This window comes from Andrena cerasifolii, chromosome 5 (assembly GCF_050908995.1).
Source record: "Andrena cerasifolii isolate SP2316 chromosome 5, iyAndCera1_principal, whole genome shotgun sequence".
Classification (NCBI taxonomy): domain Eukaryota; kingdom Metazoa; phylum Arthropoda; class Insecta; order Hymenoptera; family Andrenidae; genus Andrena; species Andrena cerasifolii.
The window spans coordinates 15,229,822-15,243,995 of record NC_135122.1 but is presented as its reverse complement, the minus strand read 5'-3'; the positions used below and the strand labels follow the sequence as shown (position 1 = coordinate 15,243,995).

The 14,174-nt window shown below is 47.6% G+C and overlaps 1 protein-coding gene across 3 annotated transcripts in view; it reads right to left on the bottom strand.

Moving 5' to 3' along the window:
• Nucleotides 1-14,174, bottom strand: part of Tei (irregular chiasm C-roughest protein teiresias) — a 283,055-nt gene that overhangs the window by 50,374 nt on the left and 218,507 nt on the right. The window lies entirely within an intron of this gene.

The following is a 14,174-nucleotide window of genomic DNA, read 5'->3' as shown; positions in this document are numbered from 1 at the left end:
AGCTGTCAAAATATATAATTCGAAATAGACGCGTGTCTACGAACAGAGTAGAGGTCACAGGAACCCGCTTGTTAAATCGCGTTGGCAAAATTCGTAAATGCTGCGTGTCTTATACCAAAAGGCAGTCACAGTAGAACAAGCGTAGTAGCGGCAAGGATATTCAAACTGGTTAAATCCAAACAGCCACCTTGTACATTTTATTCATGCCGCGCTGGGGCACGAGTAGGTCGACGTTCCGAGGATTATTCGTGGCAGGAGACGGGAGATCAGTGGAACAGATGTTCGTCACGATTTGCTGTTAATTTCGCCTGTACCAACCTCCGCAGGAATCGAAATAACAGAGCAGTACGCGCCCGTTCTATTTCACTGTGTGCTCTCATAACAAGGAAGTTTCAGGGGCCATCTTACGTCGCCGTATCGCTAGGCAGCCAGCTTGCCAGGATCGGTCAGTGTCAGCAATAAAATCAATCACGTACAGAAAGGAAGATTAACATTGGAATGAACCGAGTGCCCGGAGAAGCCGCCCGAGAACCATGGATCACACGAAATTCGACAGAAGCAATCGGAATGCTCGGCTAATCACTATATATTGCGGTAAATCTCCAGTGGCCATGTTATCAGAGACTACAATTTCCGAATATCCACAGCACAAAAGCGTTTCTCAATTTCTCATCTTCCGAACCTATCCCAGTAATCTCTCAACCTAATTTCATCAACACAACTGTTGAAGCCCATTAAACTCTGTCAGTGACAGTTGGCGCACTCAGCATTTAATCATGGCGGGGAGTCGAGTTGAGCGGATACAAATATGTTTAATGCAAATTGAATAAAATTCAGTTCTCCATTCTTTTTACAAAGCTCTTGAATTACTTGTTTTAATTAATTAAAACAAAACAAATTAATTACGTGAATTACAGTTCTGGTTATATTATTCTTCTTTTTCCTATTTTTTTTTTGTTGGGGGATGGTGCCAGGGCCCCTTGGCCTCCCTCTGGACGCGCTACTGAGTGACACTGTGATTACACGAACAATTTATGAAGCTCCCCAGAATTTCTGATAATTATAAAATAGAAGGGTTCGGAACAAGTATAACTAGACGTTTGATATGTGGAATCTACCCCTTTGACACTCGAGCAACGTGCCGCGGCGAACGTCTAAGAAAGAAATGAACGGGCGTGCTAAGAGCGAATGGAACGACCCATCGAATGGGGGCCTGATAATAATGCGGAATAGCGGTGGCTATTTTCGACGCATTAATTTTTCACCGCTTACGTACAGCCGTGTTAGGCTAAGCATGAATTATGAACACATTACGGCCCGGGGATACAAATTGATTTATGGTCGCGGCGTCGCGCCGTGCATACGTAATATCCCTTGGCGATATTCTTCGGCGGTGGCGCAAGGCGGGTCAGGGAATACGATTAATCTGCATAGCAGATCGCGTCAGATTCGCTAATAGCGCTTTTATGATATTCCGTCCTGCGGGCTTTCCTGTCTCCTGCGTCTTGACAAAAAGCTGACAAACGGTGACAACGGCGGCTGAAAGGAAGCGGGGCGGATCGACGCGCGATTGTTCGCGATCCGCTGGACAGGGCCGCTCGTTCCGTAGCGATCCCCCCCCCGGCAAAATTTCGCGATATGAAATTTTGCAGCCGGCGGAATCAGCGCCGACGGGAGGGGTAATTCTGATCCTGGCACGCGGGAAACTCGCGATAGCCTGGCGGAATTTTGTTTAACCTTCCTCGATTCCGTTCATTAATGGGCGGGACGCATTCCGGATGCGCTACTCATGTTAATTACACGGCTATTACATTGCCGCCCGTGATCGTTACCGGAGTGAAACGGCTGCCAATGCAGCCGCCCGTGTGTACTCTAGGCTGTTAATGGTTGTCGCTGCACGTTTCGGTGGAAAAAATTAATCCGCGTTTCGCGTGACACGGGGAGAGGCGAAATCGTATTTATCCTGGCGAGTGTACGCTTTCTCTTGTAAACACTCTTTGATGGCTGGTCTCGTTTCGTCCGGCAGTTTTTAGCTCGCGATCGCTCTTCACGGGATTAGGTCCTTTTTGATTCTCCCCTTTTTTTTTTTGCGAGTGCATCGCCGCTGTTAGGATAGAGATCGGAAACTTCGTCGTCGTTGAAATGACTTGAACGGGTAACGCTGGCGCAAGTGAAATTGATCGACCGTACGTCCGTGCGAAGCAGCCCCTGAAAAGAAACTTTTCCTTGCCGGCCAACTGGGCGGAACGAAAAGCGGCTAAGTGGAAACGGGTCGGGGGGGAGGGGGCGGGGGCGCAAGACAGTTAAACGCCCGATACATCTGTCAACTGTTGACTGTATCGCGTTTCCGTGGGCGTCGCGCGATTCGATTATCGCGCGTGCAACGCGGATGTTCGCGGAGCTCTAATGGGAAATTGAAGTCTGCAGTGTGTAGGGATCGTTTGTGGCGTCTGAGCGAAGCTTAACCGAAAGAAGTCGATGCGCAGCGTGCTCTGAAAGAGTATATAATGAACAAAAGTAGCACGGATACTCGAGATAAAAACGTCTATCTGTGGTATTCCGAAATCTCTTATTCCTAGTTTTGAAACACAGCGACAGAGACCCCGTGAAACTCGAAGCAGGCGAGGGAAGCTGCCGGCTCCCTTTCGGGCTTTCTTTAATACCGCGAGGAATCCGGGGAGAGCGAGAGGAAGGGGTTGGAGGGGGCTGAAAGAGAGACACACGCGTGACAGGAATGACAAAAAAGGTAATCCCGACTGACAGAAATCTAGTCGCAGGGGAGAAGGAAGGGATTCGACAGAGAGTCATTGACTCCGAAAACCCTGTTTTCCTTCCTTCGTCCCCTTGGGGGTGTTCGATGATTAGATCCGCCCCTTCTGCCGAGCGCTGCCCGAAGGACTCTCTGACAAGTAGCGAGGCTAACTGGGCCCTACAGTGACCCGTCGACAATGGCTAACAATTCGCTTTAGCAGTGCTTTGCGGCTCGATCATCGTGGCGAGTTTTTTTCCACGCGGACCTGGTGGGGGATGAAGATGGAACAAAAGCCCTTATGGCTCACCAGGGTGCAATACCGACAAAAAAAAAAAGAACGAACCCGCCCCCGTGTACACGAGCGACTCTTGTCTGCGCTGCCAGTAACGAAAGTTGCAAGCAGCGTTAAAAATATATTTGTCTTCCATTTCCCGCGTCTATTTGCTCTCACCTTCGAGCAACCACAATTTATCATTGCGCAGCTTGTTAAAATGGGAGCTGTTTGTTCGCCGGCTCGCGAGTTCCGCGAACTGTTTCCACGTTCTACAATATTTTCGCTCGCAAGATGGACAGGGGTGAGAGACTTTGCATCCGCTCGATGGATATGCGTTCCAGAGGCAATTGTTTATCGGCGACTGATTGAAGGTGATAAAAAACAGTGAAAACGGCAGGCATCGCTCCTGCGATCTGAAACCATCGTTATTCCATCATCGAATTTTCAACGACGCTTCGAAAAGTTTAATTTACCGAAACTGGTAGATTCGTCGGTAATTTTGTTTCTTCATCTTGCACGTGCTGCTAAAGCGTACGAAGTATTCCATTGACTCCGTTAGAAGAAGTTTGCTGCGAATATATCGATAGTATCGGCATAAGTTTCCCGTTCAACTTCCTCGGGCGAAGTGGTCTTTTGCTCTAAGTAGAGAGGGAGATCATGCTGCTTCTAAAAGGAGAGACTTGGGTGTAACTTGAGGATCCTTGAATGGAGGAACTTCCCAGCGATCCGAACAATTTCCGCGCGAAACATCTTGGAAATAATGCCAGCTATGAAGGGTTACACGCTCCAGCTTTTTAGCCATGGTAAAGGTGTACCTAGCGCCAGCAGCCGAGGGTGGGGTAGTTCTCGTGTAATCTTCCGGCGCGGACGAAATCCTGGCAACGATCGACCGCGTATTGCTATCGTGTCACGAGGATTGATTCAGGCCGTGCTCGGGTTTTTTTGCATTGTCTATGGGGACGCTGACAGAACCCGAGTCGTTCATCATCGAATCGCGGCGCGGAGATACGTGCTCGCTTACTTGTCACCGACTAGAAGAAAACTTCCATCGGCCGGCCACTCAATCTTCTTTTTTTCCGTCGGCCACGCTGGCTGGCATCGAGTGCTGTTTTTCGTTGGCTAATCGAAACTTCCAAGCAGCAAGAATGATCGGTCATATCCGACAAAGCGAACGACAACGGGCGTCCCTGTTCGCGCGAAAAACTTTCCACGATTGGTCACTCGCGCGACCTACCGACTCGCGCGGAAAAAGCTCTGCAGCGAGAAATATGAGAGCGGAGCAGGCGGCACCAGGTGAGGGGAAACGGTGAAGACTGGAGCAACTGTCACAAGTCAAGAGAAAGACGAGGGGTTGAAGAGAGAGAAGCGAATGGTCGGGACAAGTGAGAATTGCTAGGCAGAGAATTACAAGGAAGCATGCAAATATAAATGGCAAAAGAAACCAAGGTGTCAGGAGGAGCGCGTGGAAACATAAAACGAAGTAATGCTTATTACCGTATAAATAATCGAAAGGTGGCACCGAGATTAAGAGAAGAAGGGGGTAGGTACCGTAATACCTACTAACTAGAAACGCAACGATCGCAAGGAAGAACGAAGGGAAAAAATGTAGGCGAGGGGGGCGTATATTTGTAGGAGAGGCGAACAATAAAATATACATATCGACAGTCCTCGGTTGCATGGAACAGTAGGTCGCAGCGAGGGGGTGGAACAAGGGGGGGTGTGTGTGTGGGAAAAGCGATTCCCCAGGCAGTGAAGCGTTCGCTCGTGTTTTTCCGAGTCAGTCTCGTTAGAAGGCAATTTTTATCGACAACGGGGGGATTTTTACAGTCGCGGTCGCGCGACCCAACATTTCGACCGTGGCGTGTCGGTCTCGTTTTAACGTAGCGGCTCCCAGGAGGTACACCGTGCACGCCGTCGTTCGCGAAATTACATTTTGTTACGTGCTTGCCGCGCGCTTTTTCGCCGCACTGTAAACGCAATACGTGTCGGTGGCTGGTTCCACGCATCCCGCCCACCCCCCGGGGCGAGAGCGCGTACCAGAGGGCGAGGAAGAAGGATCGCGTCGCGCGTAAACTTCTTTTTACCTGGCCAACGCCCGTGACGCCGATTTCCCTTCGTGCGATCTTATCGCGAGCTTCGTACCCGAGACGAACCAGACTGAGTAGGGTTTTTGATAAAGTCACTGCGCGGGGGCGGAGTTATGACACGTTCTGAGGGTAGATTGCCTTTTCCCGGGAATGGAATGGTTTGTGCTTTCCAAGAGAATCATTTCGGGGTGGTATAGAGGAGATTCGAACTTTGATTGAGCTTTCGCTTGAGGATGGTCCCCTGCGCTCGGTAGCCACTGATGTATAGTGACTTCAGCATTGGTGGATACTTGGGCAAGAACGGCTATCAGGGATTCTGTACGTAATTAAGATTATTATTATTATTATTATTCGTCTTTATTACTTGACACATCCAGAGAAGAAAATAATACATAAAGACAAGCGAAGTAAATGGCGAGGCTGCAGTACAATAGCGTTAGAAGCCTAACCATAACTAAATAACTAACTAAATGACTAAAAACTAACTAACATTATGAAACTAGAAAGTTATTGCGACGCATAATGTAACCTTATATATCGCAGAGCTTTACATTTAAAATCAGGAAACGAATTTAAACCTCGAATATCAGGTGGGAGGGAATTATAGTAATGAGCCGAAATATAAGCAAAGGATGATTCAAATTTAGATGTCAAGTGTGTCGGTATGGAAAGGAGACTTTGGTGTCGAGTAGAACGAGAATTAGGCCCATGGTAAGAAAGATTATTGCGAGGAATATTATAGAGATAAGATCTGATATGATTCTGTTTTATGTGTCCGATGGTTGAGGGAAGGAATTATTAGGTATACCTACTTATAAGAATTATGAAATGTATCCTGGGAGCATTTAAATATTCTAGGCCCACATTTGCGGGATCGTTCATTGGTACAAACGCTGCTTCAAGCCCTTAGAAGCATCATACTTCACGCAGCATTAGCTTGGAATGAAACTGAACTTCCGAATACACTGGGAACAAAGATCAAAGTATTGTAAGATGCTTAAAACTAGCTCGTTAATCGTACGAAATTAGAGTTCGCAAAGCGCTCCGAGGCTACGTTACTATGTATGATTCAATTTTCTATGCATGAAACTTTACTCTGCTGATTCGTTATCCTCCCGCCGTTTCTCCCCATTCCTTCGTTGCTTCATCTTTCGAGATTACTAATCAATGTTTAAATAACCCCGCTGCCGACTATGTATTAGGCGTTCGCGGAGGTTCCCCGGTGCTACGTGCCTCGTGAATTATTTCAATCACAATCACGCGGAATTTTCTTAATAGGTGGCGCGGATTCGACATTGTCGCGGAGAGCAATGATTCGCGCCAGCGCGTCGAGGAAACTTGGTACAACAATCGACCAGAAGCCTGAGATTGCTGCGAGGGAAAATTGTTGAGAGGCTTCGCGACGGTTTCCATGGAATATGCGGCGGGCGTGTGTACGTGAAAGCGGAATTCCGTTGGCAACCGCCGGAATCGCGACACTTCGAGCATGTCACCTTTGCGCGTTCAATCATGACGCCGTAAGAAACGTCTTCACACCGCAGACTATTAACGGATGGGTGAATTGTTGCGCTCGAAATGCTACGATGTTGGTTTTTGCGTCATCTACGTAACAGATGGAAATTAATATTCAATTACTTGCTACACATATTACGTCATATCTATCAAAGGGGTTCGATCGAAAGTGGATTGAAATTATAAGTTACCCTGCTAGCTTACACGTAAGTATTTAAGTAGTTATCCCTAAAGGAAGAATCAAGCGGAACAATGGTATTGTCATCCAAGATTCTTAACACTCGCGAGCTGGGGTCACAGAACAGCCACAAGGAATCATGACTCCACTTCGGATTCCTTCTCCGTCAACGAATCCGTCCTTCAAGGAGCCACGGGCAAACCCAACGACGCGACGGAGGAATCAGAGACGAGGGAAGCATGATTCAGCTTCCTTTAATCGCATCGCGCCCGGGGAACGAACCAAGCCACAAAGGGGAGGCAGGTTAATTTCCGCGCGCGGGATTCGCCTCGAAAAAGCAGCGTGGATTGAGCGTGGCAAATGATACCTCAACTGAAACTTCGACGCGTTGAAAAATTTACAGCGCGCCCGTGAGCTATTGGCGCCGACTGACGAACCGGAGGTCGAGGAGCCTTTTCAACGGGTAGGGGAGAGTGAAGCGTTTCCGTCTCCCCCTTTTCCTTCCTGCCCTTTGATGCCATAATCAGCCCTTTGTTCGCAGCCACTCTGATACGTTCCCCTTGTAAATGACTCGGTGATTCGAGCGTTCCTTTTATTAAGCATGCAAATATGAAAGTCGCTGGTATCAGTGGCTGTCTGCCGAGCGGGCACCCCGTTTTATCGGCGCTGCAACGGCAGGGGCTTCGTCGCCGGCGACGAAGTTAACCCTCTTGCGGTTATCCGCGCCACCTCCGACACCGCTGCGAGGAAAATTCAGCGCGAGAAACTTCCTACCCCGACCGGGGTCGACCGAAATTTACACAACGGCGGCGAACTTTTACGAAAATCCGCGGCGAAAAGTTCGCCGCGCCATGTAAACGCGTTCGAGGCTTCGTTAATTCTCCGCCGAGAAGAGCCGCTGGATACTGGAACAGGTGGGGGGCGGGGGGTGATATTAAAGGGCAACAATTTTAGATAGGAATCTGTGCTCGGTCAAAAGCGTTCGAGCAATTTAAGTTTAGATCCAAGCCACGAGATACTTTGAAGGGGGGGGGGGAGCAGTACGGTATAGATGCCGCGAGAAAGATTAATAAATTGACTTCTGTGTTCAATCGACCTCAATTCAGAAACTGGATCCATTTTGAATTCTGAAAGATTCTCCTAATCTAACAATGGAATTCTTAAGCATTTACATACGGTGTGGTTGCGGTAGTAGAAATACCGTGATGATCAAAGAATATCGTCGATCGGTCGATGCGAATCGCGGAGATTATCGTGGGTGGCAGCGATCGATTCGATGTGCATGCCCCGCGGCGTGATCGACGTCGATCTTCTTACACCTGTTTGCATTTCGGCGAGGAGCGGCGCGCGGTATCCAGGTGAAGCAAGATAATCCTCGGTAAAAGCCACTTACGGCGCGGTGTATGGTGCTTTAACTTGTTATTATACAAGTTCTCGTGCCGGCGCTTAAATAAGCCCGCAGCCCGGCGGGCGAGAAGGGGACGAAAAACGGGGCACACGCCTTAGCTCGGCGCGGCGTGAAGATTTAACGAACGCCTAACGAGCTGTAGGTAACTAAAGAAATAACCTTGGCTGTCGTGCTAAGCAATCCAGTTATCATCTCTACCCCCGGAGGAATTCATAATTACAATGGGGACGTCGGCGTCTCGGCTGGCTAGAGGAACTTGCCCGCTGTCTACCTTTCTCCCCGTTCCTTTTTTACTTACGAAACTTGTTTATTTACTTATTAACAGGGGACGGGTCACCTTGCGACGAAGGAACAGAACCGAAGAGAAAGATCAGCGGAGTTGAAGTAACCGTTGTCCGAAGTAATTGTTTCCGAAATTCACCGACTACTTCGGGAGGTAATAGAGTTTCTGTTCGTGCATTTGCACCGGCAGTCAGGGAATTGCGAAACGCTTAAGGCTGCCGTCTCACTGGGCCTTGAATGCGTGCGTATGAACACGCGAGCTAAGTTGGGCGCGTGCGTATACGCGTGTAGTAAACAAACCGTAAATTACAACTTTCGTCCTGGTAATCGGCGAGAAGGAAGTTTTTGCGGGTATAGTTGCTACCAGTAGACATCTGTGCAGGGTGGTGTGGTGCGTTTGAACGCTAATAAGCACCGTACGTTGAAATAATAATGAATTTATGACTCGAAAAGGTGCCAGAATGAGGTTCAAGGCTTCTCCGTCGGTGGCGCTAATGGTATATTCCAGCTAGTGCAGAAGCGCAGCCATTTTGGGGCAAAACCGGAAACAAACATAACCTAAACGTTTAGCTATTTCTTTCTATCAGGATTTATCTCTCTCTTTCTGTCACTATTTCTGTCTCTTTCTTTTTTTTATAGTTTCTTTCTCTGTCTACTTCCGCTTTTGCTCCAAATCGCGGCAACCAATCAGCGACGATACACGTTGTTCCGATCACTGCCTAGAGGATCACTAATTCGAGCCACGTAACATCAGCGCATACGTATAAGCGATGTAGTAAACAAACCGTAAATTGCAACTTTCGTCCTGGAATCGGCAAGAAGGAAGTTTCTGCGGGTATAGTTGCTACCAGTAGACATTCCTGCAGGGTGGTCTGGTGCGTTTGAACGCTAATAAGCATCGTGCGTTGAAATAATAATGAATTTATGCATCGTGTACTGAGACAGACTCGAGAAATGGCAGAATGAGGCTTCAGAACCGGTGGAAGTCCAAGCTAGCCGATAAACACTGCCACCAGTTTATTCATTTCTCGCGACTCAGCCGCGGTTAGCGTGCGTGTGCAAATTTTCCTCCAAGTTCTAATTAACAACACGTTTTTGTTCCCTTATTGTCCTGAGAACGTTTAACCACGATTCTCTCTTACTTCCCTCACGGAGGTGACGATAAACGAGCCTGACCCCGTGAAACTGGCAACTGTACTTCACAGAGTGTCCAGTGGTTCGCACTTTTCCTTGGAAAATTATCGCGAACGTACATCCTGCAACTCCGGCTACCAAGTAAGGACCACAAGCATAACGTAGTTTTATTGCGTCTACAATTCGGGCTGTTCTAACTTTAAAGTTTCCCTGGCTCCTCCGGCTTCGCCTCCCCATTCTGCTCGACTATCACGGAAATATGCACGTTTATTCCGCGTTTAACGAAATAACGAATTTCCCCTGCCGTTCTCCATCCGACGAGCGTTACAACCCTCTCGATACCCTCGAGTCGAACTGCAGCGCCGACCCGATTCGGAAAAGAAGCACGTTTGCCACATTTGAAAAGGGAAGGGGTGGCGGAGGGTGGATGGAAGAAAACGCGGCCGCGTTTTCCACGGAACGAATAACCCGGGAAAAGTCGAGGGCCGTAAGGTTTTCGCGAAATATGTCAAACAGGGACGAGAAATATTGACTTCAATATTTATAGAAGCGAATCTCGGGGATACGTAGTGCAACGCCATGGAGGGGCGGCATTCGCCGAGCGATACGCACCAGGAAATTTCGCCGCTGCCTGTCACGCGGCAGGTTACTATCGCGCCATTGACATGCACATCAGTTTCATTGTGTTAATTAATTGGTTGCCTACTAGGAGCTAGTTGTACTTCAAGCTGTATCTATCAGGCGCAATGTGTTACTTCTCTATGTAGTCCATTTAACGTGTAACAAGATAGGTAATAGCACCGGCTGCGGAACAGATTGCTTTGGAATGCAAGTGCGCAGTTGGTATGCTGAACGTCTAGAGCGCACCCTGTTCGAGAACGTTTGACTATCCGAGGGATGATGACCTATAAGGACTCGAAGAAAGGGGAACGCGGTGGGGCAAAGGAAGAGCAGAGATCGAGACAATTCGCGATAGAATAATTTCCGTGGCGTCCCTCTGTTCAATTCGAGGGAACGATCTTAAAATCCCGAGGATGCCGTTCGACCAGCTTGAGCCCCTTACACGCACGAGTTGCTTGAGCTGCAATCAATAAGAAGCCGAGATTGCTTCAGCGATTGCCCTGGGCGGGATGGTGCGAGGGTTCGAGGAACGAGAAGAGGGCAGCGATTGCGGCTGCAAGAAGAATCTGCATTTATCATCGGCACGCAAACGGCTCGGGGACACATGCTCGGTCTATAGAATTCGCTACGATGATTCTTAAACGGGGAAACTTGGTGGTTTGATGCGTGTTGGTTCTACGAGAATGATTTCGTGAAGTATTACAGAAATGTGTGCAAGATGATTGAAGGGTATCGGTCAAGGATTCTTGAAATTATAAGGGAATAGTTGTTAAAAGTACAGTGCTGGGCGAAAGTATTGGAACACTTTTAAAACAGGGTAACTTGTTTAAAATTGGCCCAAGTGACTTGAGTTTTTTTTCAGAAGCTAGAACGATTAGTTTACTAAGTAGTTGACGTGTTTCGGCGTTTTGAAAACAAATGCAATTGATCGGAATAGCGAAGAAAATAGCGAAGGTCGCTTTTACAACTTTTACATCTGAGCTTGTAATGAAAATTTAAAAATCCAGTTTTTAGATTTAAGTAAGTTGTATACATGCTGACAATTTCATCGAGAATCCTTGGTTATCGTTCGAAAGAGTGTCCCAATTAACTAATACGAGGGGTGACCGGAAATATCGATGGGGGATGTTCGGGTAAAGGAAGATATCCATTATCGGAGGTTCCAACGCGGTGGAACTGGCCTCAACTCCCTTCAGTCCTCAGGGTCGCGGCTCGCGGCGCGAGCTTCGGCACACAAACTTATAATAGTCGATTCCATTAGCGGCCGATTCCAGTTTTGAATCGAATTCTAATACCCGGATCGCCCGGTAGCTGCCGCAGACGTTGGACGTAGACCCTCATAATCTGTCAGAGGGATAGGCGATCGGTTTCGAGGAACTACTTTCCGAGAGGGCAAGAAGTTAAACGCTCGAGAACTTTCTTGTCTCTTCCCGGCTATCCACTCGTCTCTCTCGTAATCTCGCGTCGTTTTCATTCGCAGCTTTCTACCCTTCGACAGGAGTCGCTTGGAATGCGCGTTTTAAGGAAGTGGGGAATGTTTGGCGAAGATAATGGCGTAGAATGTGATATGCTGCGGAAGAATTCTGGAATTTACGCTGCTCTATGGCGAAATAGCAGTCAGCACTTCTGTTGACCTAATCCCCCAACTCCATTTAGGACAAATATTCAACATTTACCTACGTCGCACAAAGCATATACCTCTAGGAAGCGCAACTCAAAATGCTGGTAAAAGCTAAGAACAAACATCGCAAGAATCAACCATAATTTCGTGTACCGTTAGCACACCCCCGCCCTGGACTCGCATACTGAGCTTATTTGTACGAGAGAGATCTAAGCACATTAACGAGCCATCACGCACGAAATGACGCTGTACAAGAAGCCATCTTTACGAGACACTGATTCCCATTCCGCGTCATAATCTTGTTTCCCGTCTCCCCTTTCCTGCACCCTTATCCAGGAAAACAAGCTCGCATGTGTGCGAGAAAAGCCCGCGCGTTTACAGACGGTCGCGTGTGTTTCGAAGATCAAACAGAAGACCCTACCCTTGACACAACTTTTCCTTTCTTTGCCCCCTATCGATCTTGTCTCGTAAAAATCCCGACGAGTCGAACGTAACGCGACTGGAACGTCGGTGTAGCTTTTTGGAAGTGTTTTGAGGTGGCAAGTGACGGTTGCCACAACTTATAAGTCATCGCGAACGAGGGGTGAGATAGAGGGGTGACGAACGTGCACTGATTGATACGCGTGTTTTCGGAGGGGATGTTGAAGAGGGTCAAATGAGTTCTGAATATCCATGACGTTGCGATCTGTCAGATTTCCCTTTGACGAGCTGCGCGATACACCATGGCCGTCTCTAGTGCAGGCCGGAACCTACGATGTTGCAGCACCGCATTTCGAGCAGCCATTAGTCCGATGACTATGTTCCGGCCGGTAGCAGAGTGGTCCGATCAAAACGAGCGAAAGGCTTCATAAAAATTCAAATAGGACTGATGACGGCTTTGCCAAGTTCACTATGCTCCGGCCTGTTACTAGAGACGGCCGCGGATACACCCAGTTCCACTCACCACTTATAGTGCCTGTACCAGCTATAGTGACTTAGGTGTGAGGCCTCTCAGCGGGGTCTTAACCGATATCCTGCTGGGTGTGGGCCGCTAAACGTGGCCTCCTACTACCTCTTGCAGGACTGTACTTAGGGATGACCAGGACAAAACCGGGGCCCTAAAGATTAAGTAATATAATTTCGATTTTAATAAAGTAAAAAAGAAATTGAAGAAATTGATTATCAATATTAAAAGACATCAATTAAGCTTTGCTACTGACAATTAAAATTTGTCTCGTTGTCAGCACATATTAAATAAAAATCAATTGTAGTAAGGTATATGTGCAGCATTAGAACAGTTGTAATATAAATTATTTTATATTAACAACTTATTTTAAATTAAAATCACTGCATGCTTCAGGTAATTTTGGAGATTTTACCCTTTAGGACCCCGGTTTTGTCCTGGTCTTCCCTAAACACAGTCCTGCAAGAGGTAGTAGGGGGTACGTTTGGTGGCCCGTACCCAGCAGGGTATCGGTTAAGACCCCACTGAGTGACCTCACACCTAAGTCACTCTAGCTCGTAGAGGCACTATAATTCTGGGCCCATCGCGGTGAAAGAAGCACCCAGGGGGTTACAGTCGGGCGTCTCCCGCGTTTCAAATAATTTCTCTTTCGCCAGAAAGTCGCTCGACTATCGCTACACGCGCGCTCATTGATAGATTCCACGAATGCCCTCACCCCTTAGCCTGGAAATTCGCTGAAAGCCCGATAACGATGCGCTTTCAGAACAACAAACTCGCCGGCGAAAATGGCATTGTGAACGAGGAGAAAGGTACTTTTTTCCGCGCTCCACGCGATCCATCGTCGGAGAGAGATTTTCCCCCCACAGTATCATGAAAGACGATAATAACGTTACACGGGAAAAAGTGGAAAAAGAAGGAGAACAAGGGACAGAGAATGCACGGACGCGTCTGACAGAAAATTCTAATTTTCCATTCTCGCTTTTTCCACTCCGCCGCGCCGCAACTGAGCGCGCCTGGTCGCGTGTACAGTTGCTGTAAAATGCGCAAAAAGTATATTATGGTCGTGAATGCGAAGAGAAGGGTTAATGAGTGTGGACTGAATTCGTATTCCGACCAACGCAGGGATCAATTAATCGGGCGAAATAATGAGCGTGATATTTACACACATGTTTAGGGGGTGCTGAAAAATATTAGGGCCAAGATTTAAGAATGTTTCTTTGAATGTTTATGATGTTACACGAAAAACATTTGCTGCGTACGAAAGTATTTTTCTTTATCAAAAGTGTTTCATTTTTTTTATATTTTTTTGTTATTTAAACTTGCAATGAATACATGTCACATTGTCCCACGTAGTGAATAATC